We start from the raw sequence: 24,897 nt of genomic DNA, 5'->3' as shown, positions 1-24,897 counted from the left end.
TTTAATAACTCAATGTGAACTACAGACTCATCTTCTCTATTCTAAAAAGAAAAGCCAAGTGATATTTTTATTGCAATAGTATTAAATTTATAAATTAACTTTGCAAAATGAACCATTTCATGATGTGTAATGATGTGCAATCTTTCACAAAAGTGTGTTTTCTACTTTTAAGTATTCTTTGTACTTTAAATCATTTTAATGTTTCTTGAAATTGATCTTATATTTATTAAATTTTTACCCATGTACTTTATTTTTTGTTGTTACTATAATTGAAGCTTTTCTATTAATATCTTCTAATTGGTCATCACTTTTGTAGATGAAACTATAGATGTCTGCATGTTAATTTTGCCTACTAATACCTTACTAAGTTTCTGTGTTGCCTACCAATTTTCAGTTGGTTTTCTCTGAGTATATGATCATATAATCTTCAAAGAGTTACTGTTTTATCTCATCATTCCCCAATTTTTTAACCTCATATTTTTACTCTTACCTAATTGTACTGGCTAGTGCCTCCAATAGAATATTTTTTAAATGTTAAGTAGTACAGCAATGCAGGACATCCCTATCTTGTTCTTGACTCTAGTAGATGTGTGTTGTATTTTTTCCCACATGGTTTTGAGATTGGAGCTTTAAATTTTACTTTCTTGGAAGATTTTTGTTTATTTTTCAATTTTCAATCTCTCTGAGTCACTTTGTTTTTAACACAGATGTGTTTTTCTTTATGATCAAAATGGAAAGTTTATTTAATCTTTTTATATTTATTAATCACTGAGATGTTGGTCCACGTTCTGTGAAATTATTTTGTGATGTTTTCTACTTTTATCTTTCTCTGTATTGTCAGTTTTCTTTGTTCATGTGTATTGAAAGAGTATGTACACTATTTTATTTTTATGGTTATCTTTATAACTTTGTATATCACCTGTGGCCCTTATTTTTATGATAGCTATTCTCTAATATGACTAATGCACATAATTAATATATTTTCTCTTCTTCCCCTTCTACAGAACCACATGATTTTAGTCAATAATATCATTTTTCATAGTGCTTATCTTTGTCTGGTTAAATGTAGTTACATGCTCTAAATCCTGTCTTTTGCCTCCCAATGATAATAGATGAAGAAAAAAAAAAAAGTCCCTCCCATGTTTTTCTCATCTCTCTCTCAATTTGTGTTAGTTGTGTCATCTGCATATGGCATGTATCATGGACATTCTGTACTATCATCCTGAAGACAATGCTAAATGATGAGTGGTATAGTTATTTATGTGAATACTTGGCACAGTTCTTTCAAAAATGTTGCCCCAGTCCTTTCCCAAGAGTCTCAAGCTTGTCTCCAAAGAGTTTCCTCAAGAGTAGTTCAAGTAACAATTTTATTTGAATTTTTGAAATTTAAAAACTATTTATCTGGCCGGACACAGTGACTCATGCCTGTAATCCCAGCACTTTGGGAAGCCAAGGCCAGCAGATCAGCTGAGCTCAGGAGTTTGAGACCAACTGGCTAACATGGCGAACCTCCATCTCTACTAAAAAAACACACAGACATTAGCCAGGTGTGGCACATACCTGTAACCCCAGCTACTGGGGAGGCTGAGGCAGGAGGATCACTTGAACCTGGGAGGCAGAGGTTGCAGTGAGCCAAGATCACACTGCTGCACTCCAGCCTGGGTGACAGAGAGAGACTCCATCTCAAAAAAAAAAAAAAAAAAAAAAAAAAAAAAAAAAAAAAAAACCCAGAAATAAAACAGCAAAAAAACTTATTTGTAGATTTGATACTTAAAGGGCACTTTTCCTAGAAATATGTACCTGGGCAAAATGTTTCTTATGAATCTTGCAGGTGTTTATCCATTTTCTTCTGGGAGGAGATATTGAACTGGAAACATAAAGTCAATCTCACTCTTACAAATGACTTGATGGTTTTTAAATAACTATACAAAAAGGCTTTTTAAAAAATGCTAATAAGTTCACTAACATATGTCTTTGGGCAATTTTTGCTTTAATTTTTCCTGAGCCGCAGAAGTAGTAATTTCTTTAGCAATAAATAAGTAGCTCTTGTATTTCAAGAAAAGTTTATAACCACATTTTAAAATATTTGCTTTTTTTTCCCTCACTGTTTAAATGTTTTCTTTGGGAACTTCAATTATGATAAGTAGAGCACCCTTGCTAGACTTTACGTCTCTTTCACATTATTCATGTTTCTCATTTCTGTCCCTTCTATCCGCTTTGTACTTTGCAATGCTGTTTTTCCCTTTTACTTCTTCCAGTTTTTTTTTTTTTTGAGTTTCTTGTTTCTACGTGCTTTCCTAATTCTGACGCCTTATGCTTCATCTTCTCCTATTACATCCCCATTTCTTCCCTGTCATAATTCTTGAATTTCTACTTTTTTGGGGCTTCTTTCATAGAAGTGGTGGATTCACTAAGTTTTAAAAATTCTGGGCAAGCTATTTGGTCATAGTGTTTAATTCTGTATGGTATTTTTCATCAATTAGTTAGTTTTGCTGTTCTTTTAAATATTGTTTTTTTGGGCCAGACGCAGTAGTTTATGCCTGTAATCCCAGCACTTTGTGGGGCTGAGGTGGGTGGATCATAAGATCAGGAGTTCGAGACCAGCCTAACCAATATGGTGAAATGCTGACTCTACTAAAAATACACACAAAAATTAGCCAGGCATGGTAGTGCATGCCTGTAATCCCAGTTACTCAGGAGGCTGAGGCAGGAAAATCGCTTGAACCCCGGAGGCAGAAGTTGCAGTACTCAGAGATCACATCACTACACTCCAGCCTGGGCAACAACAGAGCAAGACACCATCTCAAATATAAATAAATAAATAAATAAATATGTGTGTGTGTGCGTGTGTACACACACACATACTGTATGTATATATATAGTTTTTCTTATAGTAACTTTGATGCTGTGCTAGGTCCTACTATAATACTTATCGTTGAATTGAATTGGTTTTTCCTAAATGCCTATTTGAAGTGGGCTTCTGGGTCTAGGCCTCTTTATCCAACCTTTTCTTCCTCTATTCTGTCAGAAAGAATGATGGTTGCATATATCATTTGTTTATGTGTTTATTTGTGTTTGTGGGTCCCTTTTCTGCCTCTTTGATCCAGAAATGGATACGATGAGACTTTTACTGGGAGCCTTATTTATACTCACTTTTGCAAACAAGAAATAAATGTTGTCCCTCATGGGATCTTCCTCACCAGAAATAATTTTTTTTCTGGTGTTTTCTGGAATCTATCAATGATCTCTCATCACTCACCATATATCCTCTCCCTCCTTCCTCCCACATAACTTGTGCCTTATGTTAGCTGCTTTTGGTGGTCAGTTTTTCTTCTAACTTCACAGCAGTGAAGCTTATGATTCCTTTTTATTTTTATTCATCTTATTTCATGCATATGATTTCCAAAATAAGAAGAAGAAAGGAGAACTGTTCACACTAGAAATTATATTAACTTTTGAGTTTTAGTACTTGTTAGGTACCAAGACACTAAAGGAGGCTGTGACGCAGGGCATTTTCTCAGTACCTCCTAGATTTCCTTTTTAAAGTTAAGGCTTCTTGTCTGTGGTTACTCATATGTCATTGTATATTTAAAAAACAAAAATACAGTAACATATTTCAAAGGAAAGATGTATTAGGAAACCCCTCAATGAGTCCGGTTGTGTGTGCGTGTGTTGTGTGAATTACTTACATAAGTGTATAGAATGCCTGTATAAAATTTTAGTATCTAACATATTTCAAATCGTGCTTACCAATTCTATTCAAATCATGTAATCGTATGCATGCATCCAAAGCAAACAACGCTACACAAAAAGAACTTCTGAATGTAAAGAAAGCTATTAGCAAAGCTTCTGAATTGGTGAGTTGTGAGTGTCTGGCTGGGACTGGTTAGACAATTGGCCCGCTCAGGCTTGTTGTAGCTGGAGACTGGTCAGGAGTTTAATCTCCATATGGATTAGTTGGCTTTATTTTGGACACAAGCTGACCAAACTTCAGCCAGCTTTCATAAATGAAGATTTTGGCTCAGGGAAAGAAATTGCATACTTACTAAAAATAATAAAATGTAAATGAAAAAAATACTTTGCATCTGAATAGTGAAAGATGCATTACTGTCTTTATTTAGGGTAGACAACATGCTATTTAGGTACATGTTTATCCTTTCTCCTTTTACATTCTTCATATTTCTTTCATGGTCAAATGGACCATGGGGGAAATCATGGTGGAAAAAACCTACATTGATAGGACTCTAATCTAGTGTTTCTTTCTTTTTTTTTTTTAATTGTACTTTAGGTTCTGGGGTATATGTACAGATCATGCAGGATTGTGGCATAGGTACATACATGGCAAGGTGGTTTGCTGCCTTCATCCCCCCATCACCTATATCTGGTATTTCTCCCCACGTTATGCCTACCCACGCTCCCCACCCCCCACTGTCCGTCCCCTAGCCCCCTCAACTGTCTGCAGTGTGTGATGCTCCCCTTCCTGTGCCCACTTGTTCTCATTGTTCAACACCCACCTATGAGTGAGAACATGTAGTGTTTGGTTTTCTGTTCTTGTGTCAGTTTGCTGAGAATGATGGTTTCCAGATTAATCCATGTCCCTATGAAGGACATGAACTCATCGTTTTTTATGGTTGCATAGTATTCCATGGTGTATATGTGCCAGATTTTCTTTATCCAGTCTATTGTTGATGGACATTTGGGTTGGTTCCAAGTCTTTTCTATTGTAAACAGTGCCACAATGAACATACCTATGCATGTGTCTTTATAATAGAACAATTTATAATTCTTTGGGTATATACCTAGTAATAGGATTGCTGGGTCAAATGGTATTTCTATTTCTTGATCCTTGAGGAATTGCCACACTGTCTTCCACAATTGTTGAACTAATTTACACTTCCACCAACAGTGTAAAATGTTCCTATTTCTCCACATCCTCTCCAGCATCTGTTGTCTCCAGATTTTTTAATGATCGCCATTCTAACTGGCGTGAGATAGTCTCTCAATGTAGTTTTGATTTGCATTTCTCTAATGACCAGTGATGATGAGCATTTTTTCATATGCTTGTTGGCCTCATAGATGTCTTCTTTTGAAAAGTGTTTGTTCATATTCGTCACCCACTTTTGAATGGGTTTGTTTGTTTGTTTTTCCTTCAAATCTGTTTTAGTTCTTTGTAGATTCCCTTTATCAGATGGTTAGATTGCAAATTTTTTTCCCCATTCTGTTGGTTGCTGGTTCACTCTAATGATTGTTTCCTTTGCTGTACAGAAGCTGTGCAGTTTAATTAGATCCAATTTGTCTATTTTGAATTTTGTTGCCATTGCATTTCCTGTTTTAGCTATGAAGTCCTTGACTATGCCTATGTCCTGAATGGTTTTGCCTAGGTTTTCTTCTATGGTTTTTATGGTGTTAGGTCTTATGTTTAGATCTTTTATCTATCTGGAGTTAATTTTAGTGTAAAGTGTCAGGAAGGGGTCCAGTTTCTGCTTTCTACACATTGCTAGCAAGTTTTGCCAACACCATGTATTAAACAGGGAATCCTTTCCCCATTGCTTGTTTTTGACAGGTTTGTCAAAGATCGGATGATTGTAGATGTGTGGTGTTGCTCCAGAGGCCTCTGTTCTGTTTCATTGGCCTATATGTCTATTTTGGTACCAGTACCATGCTGTTTTGATTACTGTAGCCTTGTATTATAATTTGAAGACAGGCAGCGTGATGCCTCCAGCTTTGTTCTTTTTGCTTAGGATAGTTTTGGCTATGCGGGCTTTCTTTTGGTTGCATATGAAGTTTGAAGTGGTTTTTTCCAGACCTGTGAAGGTCACTGATAGCTTGATCAGGATAGCATTGTATCTGTAAATTACTTTGGGCAGTATGGCCATTTTTATCATATTGATTCTTTCTAACCCATGAGCATATAATGTTTTTCCGTCTGTTTGTGTCCTCTCTTATTTCCTTGAGCAGTGGTTTGTGGTTCCTCTTGAAGAGGTCCTTTACATCCTTTGTTAGTTGTATTCCTAGGTATTTTATTTTCTTTGTAGCAATTGTGAATGGGAGTTTGCTCATGATTTGGCTCTCTGGTAGTCTGTTACTGTTGTATAGGAATGATTTTGATTTCTGCACATTAATTTTGTATCCTGAGACTTTGTTGAAGTTGCTTATCAGTTTCAGGAAATTTTGGGCTGAGACATTGGGGCCTTCTGAATATACAATCATGTCATCTGCAGATAGAGACAATTTGGCTTCCTCTTTTCCTAACTGAATACTCTTTTTCTTGCCTGATAGCTCTGGTTAGAACTTCCAATACTACATCGAATAGAAGTGGTGAGAGAGGGCATCCTTGTCTAGTGCCACATTTCAAAAGGAATGCTTCCAGCTTTTGCCCATTCAGGATGAAATTGGCTGTGGGTTTGTCATAAATAGCTTTTATTATTTGTGATACATTTCATCAATACCTAGTTTATTGAGAGTTTTTAGCATAAAGGGCTGTAGAATTTTGTTGAAGGCCTTCTTTGCATCTATTGAGATAATCGTGTGGTTTGTGTGTTTTGTTTTGTTTATGTAGTGTATTATGTTTAAAGACTTGCATATGTTGAACCAGCCTTGCATTCCAGGGATGAAGCCTACTTGATTGTGATGAATAAGCTTTTTGATGTGCTGTTGCATTTGGTTGGCCAGTATTTTATTGAAGATTTTTGCATCTATATTCATCATGGATATTGGCCTGAAGTTTTCTTTCTTTGTTGAGTCTCTGCTTGGTTTTGGTATCAGGATGATGTTGGTCTCATAAAATGATTTTGAGAGGATTCCCTTTTTTTGTATTGTTTGGAATAGTTTCAGGAGGAATGGGACCAGCTCCTCTTTATATTTCTGGTAGAATTCCGTTGTGGGCTATTAATTGCTGCCTCAACTTCAGCCCGTGTTATTGGTCTATTCAGGGTTTCAACTTCTTCCTGGTTTAGTCTTGGGAGAGTACAAGTGTCCAGGAATTTATCCATTTCTTCTAGATTTACTGGTTTGTGTACATAGAGTTGTTTGTAGTAATCTCTGATGGTAGTTTGTATTTCGGTTGAATTGGCGGTGATGTCCCCTTTATTGTTTTTTATTGCATCTATTTGGTTCTTCTCTCTTTTCTTTTTTATTAATCTGGCTAGTGATCTATCTATTTTGTTGATCTTTTCAAAAAACCAGCTCCTGGATTTGTTGATTTTTTGAAGGGTTTTTTTTTGTGTCTCTATCTCCTTCAGTTCAGCTCTGATCTTAGTTATTTCTTGTCTTCTGCTAGATTTTGAGGTTTTTTTTTTTAATCTTGCTCCTCTCACTCTTTCAATTTTGATAATAAGGTGTTGATTTTAGACATTTCCTTGCTTCTCATGTGGACGTTTATTGCTATGAATTTCCCCTAGACATTGCTTTAAATGTGTCTCAGAGATTCAGGTATGTTGTGTCTTCATTCTCATTGGTTTCAAAGAACATCTTTATTTCTGCATTCATTTCATTGTTTATCTAGTCAACATTTAGAAGCCAAGTTGTTCAGTTTGCATGAAGTTTTGCAGTTTTGAGTTAGTTTCTTAATCCTGAGTTCTAATTTGATTGCCCTATGGTCGGAGAGACTGTTTGTTATGATTTCCATTATTTTGTATTTGCTGAGGAGTGATTTACTTCCAATTATGTGGTCAATTTTAAAGTAAGTGTGATGTGGTGCTGAGAAGAATGTATATTCTTGGATTTGCGGTTGAGAGTTCTGTAAATGCCTTTTAAGTTTGCTTGGTCCAAATCTGTATTCAAGTCCTGGATTTCCTTGTTGATTTTCTGTCCTGTTGCTCTGTCTAATATTGACAGTGGAGTGTTAAAGTCTCCCACTATGATTGTGTGGGAGTCTAAGTCTCTTTATAGGATGTTAAGGACTTGCTTTATGTATCTGGGTGCTCCTGTATTGGGTGCATATATATTTAGAATAGTTAGCTCTTCTTGTTGTATTGATCCTTTTACCATTATGTAATGCCCTTCCTTGTCTCTTTTGATTTTTGTTGCTTTAAAGTCTGTTTTATCAGAGACTTGGATTGCCACCCCTGCTTTTTTTTTTGCTCTCCATTTGCTTGGTAAATCTTCTTCCATGCCTTTATTTTTAGCCTATGTGTATCCTTGCACATAAGATGGGTCTCCTGAATACAGCACACCGATGGTTCTTGTCTTTTTATCCAATTTGACAGTCTTCATCTTTTGATTGGGGCATTTAGTCCATTTACATTTAATATTAGTATTGTTATGTGTGAATTTGCTCCTGCCATTTGGTTACTGGTTTGTTGTTCAGCCATTTGGTTGGTGTAATTTCTTCATTACATCATTGGTCTTTACCATTTGGTTATTTTTTGCAGTGGCTGGTACTGGTTTTTCCTTTCTGTGTTTAGTGCTTCCTTCAGAAGCTCTTTTAGGGCAGGTTTGGTAGTGATGAAATCTCTCAGCAATTGCTTGTCCATAAAGGATTTTATTTTTCCTTCCCTTATGAAGCTAAGTTTGGCTGGATATGAAATTCTGGGTTGAAAGTTCTTTTCTTTAAGGCTGTTGAATATTGGCTCCCACTGTTTTCTGGCTTGTAAGGTTTCTGCCAAGAGATCCACTGTGGGTCTGATGGCCTTCCCTTTGTGGGTGACGTGACCTTTCTCTCTGACTGACCTTAGTATTTTTTCCTTTGTTTCAACCCTGGTGAACCCAATGATGATGTGCCTTGGGGGTTGCTCTTCTAGAGGAGTATCTTTGCGGTGTTCTCTGTATTTTCTGTATTTGAATTTTGGCCTGCCTTGCTGGGTTGGGGAAGTTCTCCTGGATAATATTCTGCAGAGTGTTTTCCAACTTGGATTCATTCTCTCCGTCACATTCAGGAACACCTATCAAACCTAGATTAGGTCTTTTCACATAATACCATTGTTCTTGAAGGCTTTGTTCATTTCTTTTCACTCTTTGTTCTCTTTTCTTGCCTTCTCATTTTATTTTATTCAATTGATCTTCAATCTCTGATATTCTTTCTTCTGGTTAATCTATTTGGCGACTGAAACTTTTGTATGTTTCATGAAGTTCTTGTGCTGTGTTTTTCAGTCCCATCAAGTTGTTTATATTTTTCTCTAAGCTAGTTATTCTAGTTAACATCTCGTCTAACCTTTTTTTAACGTTTTTAGTTTTTATGCATTGGGTTAGAACATGTTCCTTTAACTCAGAGAAGTTTGTTATTACCTACCTTCTGAAGCCTGTTTCTGTCAATTCGTCAAATTTGTTCTCCATCCAGCTTTGTTCCCTTGCTGGTGAGGAATTGTGATCTCGTGGTGGGGGAGAAGTGTTCTGGTTTTTGATGGTTTCATTCTTCTTGCACTGGGTTTTCCCATCTTGGATTTACCTAGCTTCGACCTCAGATAGCTGCTTGGGGAGGCAGCCTTTCCTTTATCTGCCTGTAGTGGTGCTGCTTGGCTGCCACTAATTCAGTGGAGGCTCTGCATCTTTTATTTACTCAGGAAACTTAAGCCGGCTTCTGCAGTGGTGGCTGCCTTTCCCCCATGGAGCTTGAGTTCTCTGATGTTCTGGGTGTGAAACTCTGGAGTGAGAGTTGTTTAGCCTCCTAGGCTTTGTGCAGGGGAGACCCATCCTGCCATATGGCCTGTTTCCCTGTTTTCAGTTCCCCTTCTTTCTGGGGGGCAGGTAGCTCCATCTTGCTGGCTTTCTGGCTTTCTCAGTGTCAACCAGTGCTTCTGCCAAGATCTCTGCTGACAACCCTGGCACCAGCCAAAGTTGCTGTTCTGCCCTGTTCAGGCAGCTCACTGAGGCTTTTCAGCCCGGTGAAGATCTCCTGTTCTGTGGTTGTAGAGGGCTTGGGTGGAGCGCTGTATCCAAACCGAAGTCCAAGAGGGGAAGAGGGGGAGATTCCCCCAGTCTTCTGGTTGGTTGCATGGACCTCCTGGGTGGGGCAATACCCCACCTTGCCTCAACTTGCCCTATTGGGTTTATACCCACTGTCCAACCAGACCCACAAAATGAACCTGGTACCTTGTTTGGAATTGTGGAGACCACTTGGCTTCTGTGTCTCTCTCCCTGGGAGCTGTGTTTCAGAGCGGCCTCTTATTTGGCCATCTTGGGACGCCCCTCACAATCTAGTGTTTCTTATTAAATTATCTTCCAGCTACATTATAGTAAGTGTACTGTATATGTGTGATATATATATTGTACATTTCTTACTTTCTTTATTATTAGAGTTTCTAAATCACAATCAGAGTATTTAATAGCTCTGTAAATTGTATTAACTTTCAAAGTATTTTATTTTAGAGGGAGCCAGTAGGATGATGGGAAAGTAGATTTTTTTTTTTTTACCAATATAAATATCTTTTATTGTAGACAGTTCTAAGAATTTTTTTCTATTAAATAGTTAGTTTTTCTGGAGAATTTCAGTTTGCATCATTAGACACAAGGATTTTCAAATTTTCTATTAAAATATTCATGACATGTAAGATGTGAATGGTAATAGTCTCTTAATATATACAAAAATAACATTATTTACTCTAATTATTCAGTAAGAAATAACTCTGTTGCAAGACACAGACGATATATGTTTAGATAGAAACTGTTTACCATCTTTCAACATTAAAGATGCTAGGAAAGTAGAACATATTTTACACTCTTGCCCATTTACATTCTCCTTTCACATTTAGCTTGCTCATTCCTTTGGCCTTAGAGTTAGGTGTGACAGTGTATTAGCTGAGCTGTCTCAGTCATTCAGGTATTTTATCAGTTCTACAAGACAGATGCTAAATAGCATAGTCTAAATTGAAGTCTCTGATGACTCTCAGAGACAAGTTGATAGCAAGAACCACACTTGGCACTTAAATATGTGGCCTTTTTCTATATTTAACTGCGAGAAGAGGGCAGCTTTTAAGTAAACTTTTTTTAGCCTTTAACTGTCAAGAATTGTTTTAATCATTTGATTGTTGCATCTCATTTTGTTAAGAAAGGCTATAAACCTTTTCTTTTCCTCCTACAATAGAGAATTTTAAAGATCACTGCTGCCTATTATATTAAACAAAAATAATTTAAAACAAAGTATTTTTAACCATTGCTTTCGGGACAATTTTAGACTATAGAGACGTTTTTGAAATGAAATATTGCTTCCAAATGTGCTGCAGTTTATCTATACATTTTGAATGACATACTCACAATTTACTTAGCAATCTTTGGGACTTCCTTATGTCATATAGTTGTTACAGAAACATTCTTAAATTCAGGTGGGCCTGAACGAATCTGGTATCTATGAAAAAGAGACAGCTATGAAGTAATAGAGCTGAAGAAATGCTTTGAAATGTCAACTGAAATATGTTTCCAACGCCCCTTTGCATTTCAGTTCAAGAGGAAAACAAGGATTTATGTGTTCTTGGTGGTTCCTCTTAGCTCTAAAATGTGTGAATGCTCTGATAATATTGTATGTCCTCAATATTTGTTGAATTAATGAATACACATGTTAAGTTACAAAGGTATAGAAGGAATCATAGAGGTCAGCCAGGAACATTTTATAGGAGGCTGAGGCTACAAGGGTCCAGTCACCTCCTTACACCTGTCAGTTCCTTCTTGTGTGCTTAGCCATCTTCTGAACTGTATGTGTCCGTAAGCCTCCTTAAATCCTTCTGGAATCAAGGCAGCTTACAATGTATGGTCATGCAGAAAAACCAGCTCTACTACCAAACTGTGCTAAATGTTTTAACTGAAATATTTGTCAGACTTTCTCTTCTTCTTCTTTTTTTTTAATCTCACCTCACTGCAACCTCCACTTCCCAGGTTCAAGCGATTCTCCTGCCTCAGATTCTCAAGTAGCTGGGATTACATGTGTGTGTCACCACGCCCAGCTAATTTTGTATTTTTAATAGAGACAGGGTTTTGCCACATTGGCCAAGCTGGTCTCGACCTCCTGACCTCAGGTGATCTGCCCACCTTGGCCTCCCAGAATGCTGGGATTACAGACACCAGCCACCACACCTAGCTAATTTTCTACATATTACTACTTTATACTGATAGCATTGCGTCTTTCTCATAGTACCTATTAGAAAAAACTGCATTATAAGTTATTTGTTTTTCTGTGATCATCAAAAGACAATGGTAATTTAAATGTAATATATTATAATATACACAATGTTGATTTAATTTTTGTTTATGTTAATCATATTTAAACTAGTCTCTGTAAACATTTTAGACTAATTTAGATTATTTCATTTAAATATAACAGAAACCTTAAATTTTCAACCAGATTTTTTTCATTTGGACACATGAATTTTAAAATAGGAAGTGCAAATTTTATGGCAAGAGATTTCACAGAGAAAAGTGTATTGATCTCACAATAGTGAATTTTTGGTTATAAGATTGTAGTAATTATTAATAGATAATTAAATTTATAAAATGTACAGAAAATTCAGACAAATTAATTCTGATTTAACTGTTAACTACAAAAGTTCTAAATGGATAAATATAGGGAGTAGCAAACATAATATGCTGATAGTTATTTCTAATTAAGATTGTACAGAATTCAGGTTCATAGGAAATTATAATACATTTTTGTATGGATCCACTGAAACATGTAGGTACTCTGTAAAGGATAAATAACATTTTCTAATGGAAAGAAACAATGCCTTTAGATTGAAGAGGTTTATCTTCTGAGTTTGCAGAATTCTATACACTTTTTTTTGGTGACACCATATTCTTATTTTAAGTGCAGATTGTGGGTGGTATTTTTATCTCTTCTCCTAAATAATGTATATCTTGGAGCTAATATATCTGAGTTGTATTTTTCTCTACTCGCAATAAGCCTAGTAACTTGTGAAAATTAGGTATTCAATATATTTTTAATGAATAAGTGATACAAGTAAAAGTCTAATTTACAGCTAATTTCTTAACTCTGTAGATAACCGAATTCGGATTTATGAGCTCCTAACATTGAAAAACTTATTCTGCAGTTCACAGGTTTTTCTGGCCATTTTATGTAAGTGTATTTGTTATATGTATAGCTTCTATTCTAAAATCCATTTCAGTTCCATAAGTGGTTATATAATTTATGAATTCCAGTGTAGTAGCCCATTAAGATTCTTCTCTTTTCCTATTTCCAATTACCATTGGTTGTGCCCTACTTCAGTAATCACACCTTGCTGACACCTCAGATTTTGCCATCCCGTAGGGTAGAATGGCTCCTATAGAATCAAGGTTCTACTTCGTATTCCTCATTCATTTTTCAGTGCACTGCAGTCTGGCCTCCACCTCATCATGTCACTACTGCTTTTAGACCTTCAGATAGATACGTTCAGTCCTCCTCTTGATGGTCTCCCTTTATTGTTAAAAAACAAAATGCCAAAATGTATCTCTCTCACTTATTGCATTTTATGGTATCATCCTTTTCCTTTTCTTGCTACCATTCTGACTATTCTTCCCATTCTCCTATGGAATCCACTTCTTGTTAAATATCCAGGTACTGTCTCAGCCTTTTTGTCACTATATACTCTCCCTTTGGGAAAAGTTGCTCATTTCCATAGATCGAACCTACCACTTGGCCACACCCAAACATTATCAACAGTTGAGACCTCTCTAATAATCACTATACACATGGCCCAGTAGTTGAGTGACCACCCAAGTTGTTTATCCCACAGGCATTGCAAGTTTAATGCAAAGAAGGATCTAATCCCACTTCATGGTAGGGATGTGGTTTGTTATAATTAACGGTTATTCAGGAGAAACGGAAGAAGAGAAAAGAGCAAGGGCACAAGGGAGAATTACAGGCTAATGGAAAATCATGGAGACCGAGGAGGAGCAGGATATGTTTGAGACTGCCAGCGTTTTGGTGTGACTCATGCTTGTGCAGGAATGACTAGAGAGACTGACAGTCAGCTTGCAAATGTCTTTGTGTAGTGTCATTGGGAAATCACTGATGGGTTTTAAACAGATGAGAGATATGATTTAATTAGTATATTAGAATAGTCATTGTGCAGCACACAGAGGAGTGAACCAGAGAAAGGAAAGCTGAAAGCAAAAAGAGCAAATAAAGAAAAGACAGAGACTTTCTTACACAATGTTTAAAACATTTCAATGCTAAATAAATAAAATGGGAAACAAAGATGATAAGAAGATATTTTCAGTCAACACAAGCAGTACTTATTAACTTCCAATATAAAGATCTCATACAAATTAACATTAATGAGGAAAAAACATGAGCATGCATTCACAGTGTACACATATTGTATTTATACAAAATGAAGAATGCTCGTCCCTCTTTGTTAAATGTAGTTATCTAAATTGAACAGGAAGATGGATCTCTTTTTTTAATTAGAAAATAATATTATCAAGTATCATAAAATATACATTAAATTTACCTTATTATCTCACATTGGAGACTCTGTCTGAAGGAAATAATATAAAACATGTCATATGCCTGGAATGTTTATACAATGTAATTACAATAGGCAAAAAAATTGAAATAATATAAATTCCAAATATAATGGCAAATAGTAGGTGGAATATTGCTTTGCCATTAAATATGAAATTTTGTTAGAAAGAGCAATATCAAAACATATTAAACTAAGTTAAAAAGTACACTAAATGGAAAGGGCATAAAAATGTAAAAATGTGGTATTTGCAGTATTATGGTTTTGAAAAGTTTGATAGGAAAAGCACCAAGTTAGTAGATGGTGGGATTACAAATGATTTAATAAGATTTTCTTGCAAGCTTTCTGCAGTTTCTTATTATTTACATGACCTAAACAAATAGACTATTTGTAACTTTGTACTCTTGAAATCTGAATTCCATCTCTGGCTCTAGCTCTCCTCATCCAATCAGTCAGGTGCCCTGAATAATTCTCCTTTTGACTTTTGCCTAAATGTAATAAACTAGGACAGTGGCTGAGGGACATGTCCAATAGGGACAAAGAGGGTGGAGTTGAAGCCTCGTTATGACTGTGTGCTGACACAGTGATTTCCAGCTGGTTATTTACCCTCTTCGATTTCCTTGTCTGTGAAATTATTTTCGTATGATTTTGTTGAAAATTGATACCAATAATGTTTGTAAAGGAATGAACACGTTATTAGGGGTTTTGTTCTTATTCTTGATGCCACCCTCATTTAAGGCTTTTTGTTGGGGGAAACAGCAACGGAGGAAGGGCTTACAGAGTGCCTGCATAAAATGATTACAAGTACTGAGAACAATACCCAGGGCAAACTGCATCAGGCCTCTGGGGAGGCAAACTTCACTAAGCCTTCCTGTTCCAGGTGCAGAGTGACCTTGACTCTGTTATGGTACATAGCATACTCAAGGACTTAAAACCCCTTTTGTAGCATTACAAAGTAACCAGACTTGTAGGCTCCTTGTGAGACTCACTCCCTCCAGCTGCGCCTAGAACGCAGTCTGTAAATAACCACATGCTTCTGCTTTTCAAAGAAACTCACAAAGCTGCCACTGCTAGCAATCTAGAATGACGCACCAGATCCTGGTCACCAAAAATTGCTCCACCGTCATGCCACCCTCTCCCCACTATCACCTCACCTACATCCCACCATCTGCTGACTGCTCAAAGTGATTGTAACCAACAAATACTGTGGAAAACCTAAGCTCCAGGCCTTCACTGCCTCCAGTACAAGCAATGGCCCCCGGTGCCACTTTCATTCTTAATTTTTTTCTCATTCCTTTGTCGCCACTGAACTCGGGGTACCCATGGGTGGTGTTTGTGTGAGCTGACTCCCTACAGCTTTTTCCATCCCATGCTTGGATCCCCGCACTGAAATGTAGACCATTCACCTTGACTCTATGTTCTCCTGACCTCGGGCCTTTCTGTCAGACCTTGACTGAAAAACCTTCTGGAAGTAGATGGCCCAAATCACTTGACGTTTTCTCTGCCACCCCCTGTTGCTTGCAGTGCCTTATTTTTAAAGACTCCATAGCATGCTTACCAAAATATTTATCTGAGTGGGCATTGGACATAAATAAAAAAAAATAAAAAGAAATCCAAAGAAATACAGTCACGTGTTGCTTAAACACGGGAATCCATTCATGTGCTGTTAGGCAATTTCATCATTGCATGAACATCATAGTGTGTACTCACACAGACTTAGATGGGATTGCCTACTACACACCTAGGCTATGTGGTCTATAGCCTAGTGCTCCTGGGCTACAAACCTGTACAGCATGTTACTGTATTGAATGCCGTAGGTAATTGTAAGAAGATGGTAAATATTTGTGTATCCTATAACTAAAGATAGAAAAGGTATGGTAAAAAATATGGTATTATAATCTTTGGGACCACAGTGATATATGTGGTCTGTTGTTGACTGAAACACTGTTACGCAGCACATGACTCTGTATAAAGGCAGACCTTGGAGATATCACAGATTCCGCTTCAGACCACTGCAATGGAGCAGATATCTCAATAGAGTCCCATGAATTTTTTTGTTTCCCAGTGCATATACATTATATTTATACTATATTATAGCCTAATAAGTATACAATAGCATTATGTCTAAAAGCAATGTACCTACCTTAATTAAAAATATCTTATTGCTAAAATATGCTAACAACCATCTGAGCCTTGAGTGAATCACAGTCTTTTTGCTGGTAGAGGGTCTTGCTCTAAGATTGATGGCTGCTGACTGATGAGTGTGGCAGTTGCTGAAAGTTAGTGTGGCTATGATGATTTCATAAAATAATAATGAAATTTGCTACATTGATTGACTTTTCATGAAAGATTTCTCTGTAGCATGTAATGCTGTTTAATACCATTTTATGCACAGTAAAACTTCTTTCAAAATTGGAGTCCGTCTTCTCAAATTGTGCCAATGCTTTATTAATGAAGTTTATGTTTGCTGTCATTATCCTTTTTTACCATTTCGAAAATGTTCACAGCATCTTCACCAGGAGTAGATTCTGCCTCAAGAAACTACTTTCTTTGCTCATCTGTAAGAAGTAGCTCCTCGTTAAAGTTTTATATGAGGTTGCAGTAATTCAGTCATATCTTCACTTCTAATTCTAGTCTTCTTGCTATTTCTGCTGTCTCTCCAGTTACTCAACTGCAGTCTTGAGCCTCTCAAAGTTATTCTTGAGGATTGGAATCAGCTCTCCTGTTAATGTTGATATTTTGACCTCTTCCCATAAATCAGAAAGCTTCTGAATGACATCTAGAATGGCAAATCCTGAATCTTTTGCAGAATATTTCAATTTATATTGACCAGATATGTCAGAGGAATCACCATCTATGGCAGCTATAGCCTTACAAAATGGATTTCTTTTCTTTTTTTTGAGGTGGAGTTTTACTCTTATTGCCTGGGCTAGAGTGCAATGGCATAATTTCAGCTCACTGCAACCTCTGCCTCATGGGTTCAAATGATTCTCCTGCCTCAGCCTCCCAAGTAGCTGGGATTACAGGCATGTGCCACCAAGCCCAGCTAATTTTGTATTTGTAGTGGAACTAGGAATTCACCATGTTGGTCAGACTGATTTTGAACTCCTGACCTCAGGTGATCCACTCTCCTCCCAAAGTGCTGGGATTACAGGTGTGAGCCACCATGCCTGGCCTAAAATGTATTTCTTAAATAAAAAGAGTTAAAAGTCCAAATTAGTCCTTGATCCATGGGCTGCAGAATGGGTGTTTTATAAGCACGGGTGAAAACAACATTTATCTCGATGTACATCTCCATCAGAACTCTTGGGTGACCAGGAGCGTTGTCAATGAGGAGAAATATTTTGAAAGAAATCTTTTTTTCTGAGCAGTAGATCTCAACAGTGGGTTGAAAATATTCAATAAACCATGCTATATACAGATTTGTTGTCATCCAGGCTTTGTTGTTCATTTACAGAGTACAGGAAGCATAGATGTTGCATCATTCTTAAGGGTTCTAGAACTTTTCAAGTGCTCAGTGACCACTGGCTTCAACTTAGAGTCACCAGCTGCATTAGCCCCTAACAAGAGAGTCAGCCTGTCATTTGAAACTTTGAAGCCAAGCATTGAATTGTCCTCTGTAGCTTTGACAGCCGAGTATCCTCTTCCAAAAGAAGGCTGTTTATTCTACATTAAAAATCTGTTGTTTACTGTAGCCACTTTCATCATGTATCTTAAGTAGATTTTCTGGATAATTTGCTGCAGCTTTTCCATCAGCACTTGCTGCCTCACCTTGACTTTAATTTATGGAGATGACTTATTTCCATAAATCTCACAAACCAACCTCTACTAGCTTCGTACTTTTCTTGTGAAGCTTCCTCACCTCTCTCTGTCTTTATAAATTGAAGACAGTTAGGGCCTTGTTCTGGATTAGGTTTTGGCTTAAGGGATTGTTGTGGCTGGTTTGATTTTCTATCCAGACCACTCAAACCTTTTCCATATTAGCAATAAGCCTGTTCCACTTTCTTATCATTCATGTGTTTGCTGGGGTAGCACTTTTTATTTCCTTCAATAACTTTTCCTTTGTATTCACAACTTGGCTATTTGGCACAAGAGGTCTCCCAGCCTGTCTTGGCGTCCAACATGCCTTCTTTACGGAGCTTAATTATTTCTAGCTTTGGATTCAGAGTCAGAGAGGTGTGACTCTTCCTTTCATTTGAACACTTAGGAGCCATTGTAGGGTTATTAATTGCAGTCATTTAAATATTGTTCTGTCTCAGGAAATAGGGAGGCCTGAGGAAGGGAGAGAGACAGGGGAATGGCTGCTTGGTGGAGCAGTCAAAACACAAACATTTATCAATTCGATTTATTGCCTTATATGGGTGTGGTTTGTGGCACTCCCCCCAAATTACAATAGTAACATTGAAGATTCCTGATCACAGATCACCATAACAGATTAATAATGATTAAAAATTGAAATAGTACAAGGATTATCAAAACATGACACAGAGACATGAAGTGAGCCCATGCTGTTGGAAAAATGGTACTGATAGTCTTACACAATGCAAAGTTGCCACAAACCTTCAATTTATTAAATAAACACAGTATCTGTGAAGCACAATAAACCAAAGTGCAGTAAAATGAATGTCCATACATATCCTTAACAATAAGGCTCATATCTTTTCTGACTATCATGATTATAATATATTGTTAAATTCTTAAATTGTTATATCGTTATAACTTATTATAATCATTTTACTTGGTATTATGAGCTCATTTTTGCTATTATTGAGGCACCTATATTCTACTACAATACAAGTTTCTTATTGCAATAATTTTGTAAACATTTTTCTGGTTATTTGATGACCTTAGGTCCTGTGAAATTTCTGATGTATTGAACTATTACAGTTGGCAAATGATGCACACACTGAATTACAGAACTTCTTAGTCAGATGGCAACCGATTTACCATTCCTGAGACTAACAGTCCAGTCCTGAGAGCACTCAAGACAGGACAGGTCTTGCCCGCCAGGTTTATAACAACAGTGTTTTTATGAATCAGAGTTTCAGATTGAAGCTAATGAAAACAAGAAATCAATACCTTTGCATCTTATTGCTTCAGTGTTTTAGTGGGTTGGCTAAATGGTCCAATTAGAGTAACACAATGCAAATTTTCTGCTTGATATAAAAATCTTTTTTAACCAGCTACCATTTATGCTAAAGAATAAAAATAGTGAAAAGGAAAATTTCAAACTACAGGATAAAGACTTTTCAAGAGCCTTAAATTCCTTCCTTATTATTACTAGTTTTATGACTATATGACAGACACTGTGATCTAAGTCCTAAATCCATTACACCACATTCCGTAAATGTAGGCATAGAAAGTATTCTGTCATCTGTAGTCATTTCAAACTGAATTCAATATCTTGGTTCCCAAGCGCACTGGATTTTATTAAAAGCATTCTGCTGTAACATCCATTCTTCCTAATTGGTTTACAGATTGCCCCTACCATTCAGGCAAACCTTAATTGCATTTTCCCACAAATCTCATTTGATTTATGGTCTCTGGTTTGCTTTATATTGTTTATAATAAATGGAGGTAAAATTCTTAAAACATGAAATAAAATTCATAATATTTTCTCTTCTATAAATATGGAACTTACCTAAGGATTTTCAGAGAAGTCTTATTTGTTTTAATAGTTGTTTAGATAAGCAACAACCACCTGTGTAGTTCCAATAATAAGATCTTTATTACCATCCCAGAATTAATTATATTTCAGTTTTTTTATGTACAGATTTTTAGGATTATTTGGAATGAATTAAATATAGAATATAAAAACAGTATGTCCTTCTATAAAGCTTAGGTGGATATACACATGTATCTGGAACAGAAAAAATATTTTTTGGCTGTAGTGACAAAGCATCTGCATAAAATTCAGTGTCACTCAGTGCCACTGATGCACTGAGAAAGTTAACTGAGAACATTCTAGCTGCTTTTACAAGTTCTGGCTTTTGAGATGCCAAGAGTTAATTTATAATGGATCTATAGCAGATCCCAAAAGTATAAAGTGTTTAAAAATAAGTAAATAGCAGAAATATAAAGACAGAGGATAAGAGAGACTCAAGAAAAGAATTTCTCACTGTCAAGCAATTACATATTACCATGGATTATTTTGTAAAGTCCTTTTCTAAATAAAGGCTTTCCATGGAAGTAAAGGCATGGAATCATTTCTGTAGGGGTACATGAAAATTTATTGAAAGGAAGAAGTATAAGGTATCTGTATCAATTTATAAAAAGCCTTCTGAGCTTTCTTAGAAATGTTATCAATTCCTTCAAAAGTTTGAACAGTAAGAACTTTGAGTTGAGAATCAAAAAGATTGGGGTATATTCAGTATAAGAGACAAAAAGAAAAGAGAAATTGATTTTAAAAGAAATGCAAAGACAAAAGGGGCAAAGATAGATGATCTCACCAAATTTTAGACCAACTGGGTAAGTAGGAGGCTTACTATCAACAGTAAAAGTAACTATGTGACTTCTAGAAAGGCTCAAAAAGGATGATTAGCAGATGATAAGCAAACAGAATATCTAAATAATGTCATAGTTAGGTTTTTCAGAAGAGGCAATGGGATGTTCATCTTCACTAGAATAGTAAAGAGGCCCCAACATCTGCAATGCCAGTGGAGACTCACTAGGGTCTTGGACTTGTACCCCACTTCGTGATGAAAGAATTGTCTCCTTTCCATTGGAGTTAAGTCAGAGGACTGCCTAGGGAGTCAAGAATTTCACCACTTCCCAGGGTAGTGAGGCCACACCATTCATGATGTCAGTGTGGACAGTCAGGGAGCAGTAATGAGTCACTCCTGCCCCTCCCAGCCAGGAGGGTATCTGCGGAGGCCTAGTGGGTTCTGGAATCTCCATCCCCACCCAGTATAAATGAGGCATTCCCTCCTCTGGGGTCCGTAGAAGCCAAGTAGCGTAAAGAGACTTCTACCCCAACTTGGCAGTAATAAGGGAACACCCTTCTCCCAACCTCTGTCAGAGAAATGTCAGAGTAAGCAAGCTAAAACAGAAGCTTCAAGATTCAGTGTCTCATCATATAATATATCAAACGTCCAGATTTCACAAGAAAATCAGTAATGACACCAAGAATCAGGAAGTTCTCAGAGTGAATGTAAAAATATAATAAACAGGTGCCAACACTGAGACAATGGAAGTGTTAGAAATGTCTAGGAAAGAGTTTTAAAGTAGTCACTGACAAAAATGCTTTATGAATAATTGTGACACATTTGAGACAATGAGAGTGAAAAGTCTCATAAAAGAAATAGATGATACAAAGAAGAACTAAATAGAAATTTTATAACTAAAAATATAACTCAAATTAAGTAAAAGCATATTTGGGCTCAACATCAGAATGCAGGAGGCAGAAGGAAGAATACAAAAACTTGAAGATAAAGCAGTAGAAGTTTCCCAATCTGAGCGACAGAGAAAATGGGCTAAAAAAGTTTCAGTGATCTGTGGTACCATAACAAAAGATCTAACATTAATGTCATTGGAGTCTACAACGAGAGGAGAAAGAAGACAGGCCAAAAAAGTACTCAAAGAAATAATGCCTGAAAACTTCCTAAATTTGGCAAGAGACATGAACCTACAGATTCACAAAGTCGAGCAAACTTCAAACAGGAGAAAAAGCAAAGAAATGCATGCAAAGGCACATTGTAATTAAACTTCTGAAAATTAAAGACAGAGAAAAATCTTAGCATACTAAAAAAAAATGGCACCTTATCAATAAGGGAAAGCAATAAAGCAATATGAATGAAAGTGGATTTATCATCTGAAGCCATGAAGTCTAGAGGGAAATGGCATATTGATTGATGCAGAAAAACATTGAAAAAAAATGAACATTTAATTATAATGAAACACTCTCAGAAAATAGGAATAGAGGGGGAGAGGTACTCAATTTAATAAAGAGCATCTACAAAAAATTTTGCAACTTTGTTCATAATAACCAAAACCAGGAAACAATCCATATGACCTTCAAAGGTGGATGGTTACACAAACTGATATATCCATGCCATGGAATACTACTCAGCATTAAACAGCAATGAACTATTGAAACAGGTTGAGTACCCCTTATCTGAAATGCTTGGGATTCAAAGTATTTCAGATTTTTTATTTTTTCAGATATTGGAATATTTGCATTACATATACTTACCAACTCAGCATCTCTAATTTGAAAGTCTGAAATCCAAAATGCTCTCATAAACATTTCCTGTGAACACTGTCAGTGCTCAAAGTGTTTCAGGTTTTGGAGCTTTGCAGATTTCGGATTTTTGCATTAGGGATACTCAATCTGTACATGCAACAACATGTATGACTACAGAGATTTATGTTGAGTGAAAAAAGCTGATTCCAAAGGGTTACATCCTGTATGACTCTTGAAATAACAGAATTATAGGAATGAAGAGGGCATTGTTGTTTCTAGGAGACAAAGATTGAGGAGAAGAAGGAGTGTGGCTGTTGTAAGGGCAAAAGGAGGGAGCTGTGTGGTGATAGAAATGTTCTGTGTCTTGTCTTTATCAATGTCAATAACCTAGTTGTGATATAGTATCATAGCTTGTAAGATATTACCATCAGGGAAAGCAAATACAGGTTATGTGTGTTCTCTGTGTGTTATTCTTACAATTGCATATGGATCTATGATTATCTTACAAAAAGTTAAATAAGAAAAACAAAATAAAATAAATGAGGCTTTTGCTGACCAGTAGTCAGTATTCTACAGTAACAATACACACATACATGCACAGGCATATATGCACTATACACTTGCACTATCACACATAATTTACTATAAATATTTCTTCACACATTTATGCTTATTTAACTTGGTCAAGTTTTCTTTCTTTAGATTATATTATATCACTTTTTTGAGGGTGTTAAAATGATTCCTGTTGGTAGATGTTACCATCTATTTTTTCTAAAAAAATGTAACTTTCTGGCAACATAAAAATTTGTCAATCACTTATCAATTCCCAAAAATGTGATTCAAAATGTGATTTACTTCTCCATGAATTTTTAAATTCCAGGAATCATTACTCTACAATTTCCATGATAGTAATATAGTTATAACCGCTCTTTTTATATAGCCTCCAGCTCAAAGAGCTGAACAAAATAGTTGTCATCTACATGTGGTTATTTAACAATTGAATGAATTTGACTGAAAATGGTAGCTATTAATTCTAATACAAGAACAAATTCCTAATCTTCAATAAGTAAAAGAAAATCTTCCTTCCTACTGGTAATACCCAATGCTGCCTCAGTTACTCACATAATCATATACTGGGAGTAATGTGCTATGTAGTGAGTAAATTCTAAATGCTAATAAATGTGTTACCTCACTCTTCAACTCCACTTCAGCATTTAATCATTGTAATAAGGTATTTCTTAATACTACACTTAATTTCAAATATAATCATTTTATGTATGTATTAGATATAATATATTTTTCATATCTAATATATACAGTATATTTATTTTATATATTGTTTACTATTTAGATATATGTTAATATTTATTCATTAAAATAGAAGTTTTTAACAAAAATATTACTAATTAACAAAAACCCTTAAAATATTAAGTTATTTACTATTTTGTCCATAGTATCAGCAAAATAATCATGAATTTATTAAACTAATATATAAAATGACTAATATTTATCTTTTTTAATAAGTGGGAAAAACAATCATGTTTAGACTATATGTAAGGAACAGAACAGTACACTCATTTTCTAAATAGTTTACTTACTACTTTCAATTTTGGAAGGTAATGAATTAGGCCCATTGTAAATAATGCAGATTTAAAAGATGTGTTCAATGTAAATAACTCTATAGGAAGTATTTTTTTCTGTAATGACAATTTAAGTTTTGGAGATGGAAGTGTCTCATTGTTTCTCTGTTCTAATGTTACTTTCTCAAGAATTCATGTTACCAAATGTATGCTATACACACACACAGTAAGCCACATTTTCTTCTTTCTACATTCTCCAATTTATTGTTACGTTTATATTATATTTTAGTAGTTTTATTATTAATATTCATATGAGAACATGTTCTGCTATTTTCATATATAAAGATTGAAAGGAAATGTTTTAAATTACTTCAGTGTTCCATGAAGTATATCAGAGCAAATATTAAAATTTACAAGTATTTGAAATTTAAAAGTTTTAACATTCTAAACTTAAGACACCACTATTAAAATGTTTTTCTTAAACATAATGTCAGTCTTCTCTTCCTTGTAAAGCCATATTTTAAGTGACATTTTCTAGGAATGCTTTCTAAAGTAGCTTGAAATAAAGTAGCCTTTAAATAGTGATTATAAAATAATTTTCTTCCCCAGGTGTTTGTATTAACAGATTTCTGTTATCCCTTATTAGATAAAATGGTTTTATCTTCCAGCATATTTATACAAACTGAAATCTTTAAAAACAGAAAGTCTTTTTATTTTTATTTTTATTTTTTTTAGTATGTCTTAA

General features: G+C 35.7%; 1 protein-coding gene across 1 annotated transcript in view; it reads left to right on the top strand.

Moving 5' to 3' along the window:
• Nucleotides 1–24,897, top strand: part of PACRG (parkin coregulated) — a 567,891-nt gene that overhangs the window by 61,038 nt on the left and 481,956 nt on the right. The gene's annotated exons all lie outside the window — the stretch shown is intronic.

Source organism: Saimiri boliviensis, chromosome 4, assembly GCF_048565385.1.
Source record: "Saimiri boliviensis isolate mSaiBol1 chromosome 4, mSaiBol1.pri, whole genome shotgun sequence".
Classification (NCBI taxonomy): Eukaryota; Metazoa; Chordata; class Mammalia; order Primates; family Cebidae; genus Saimiri; species Saimiri boliviensis.
This window is presented reverse-complemented; position numbering and strand designations above follow the sequence as displayed.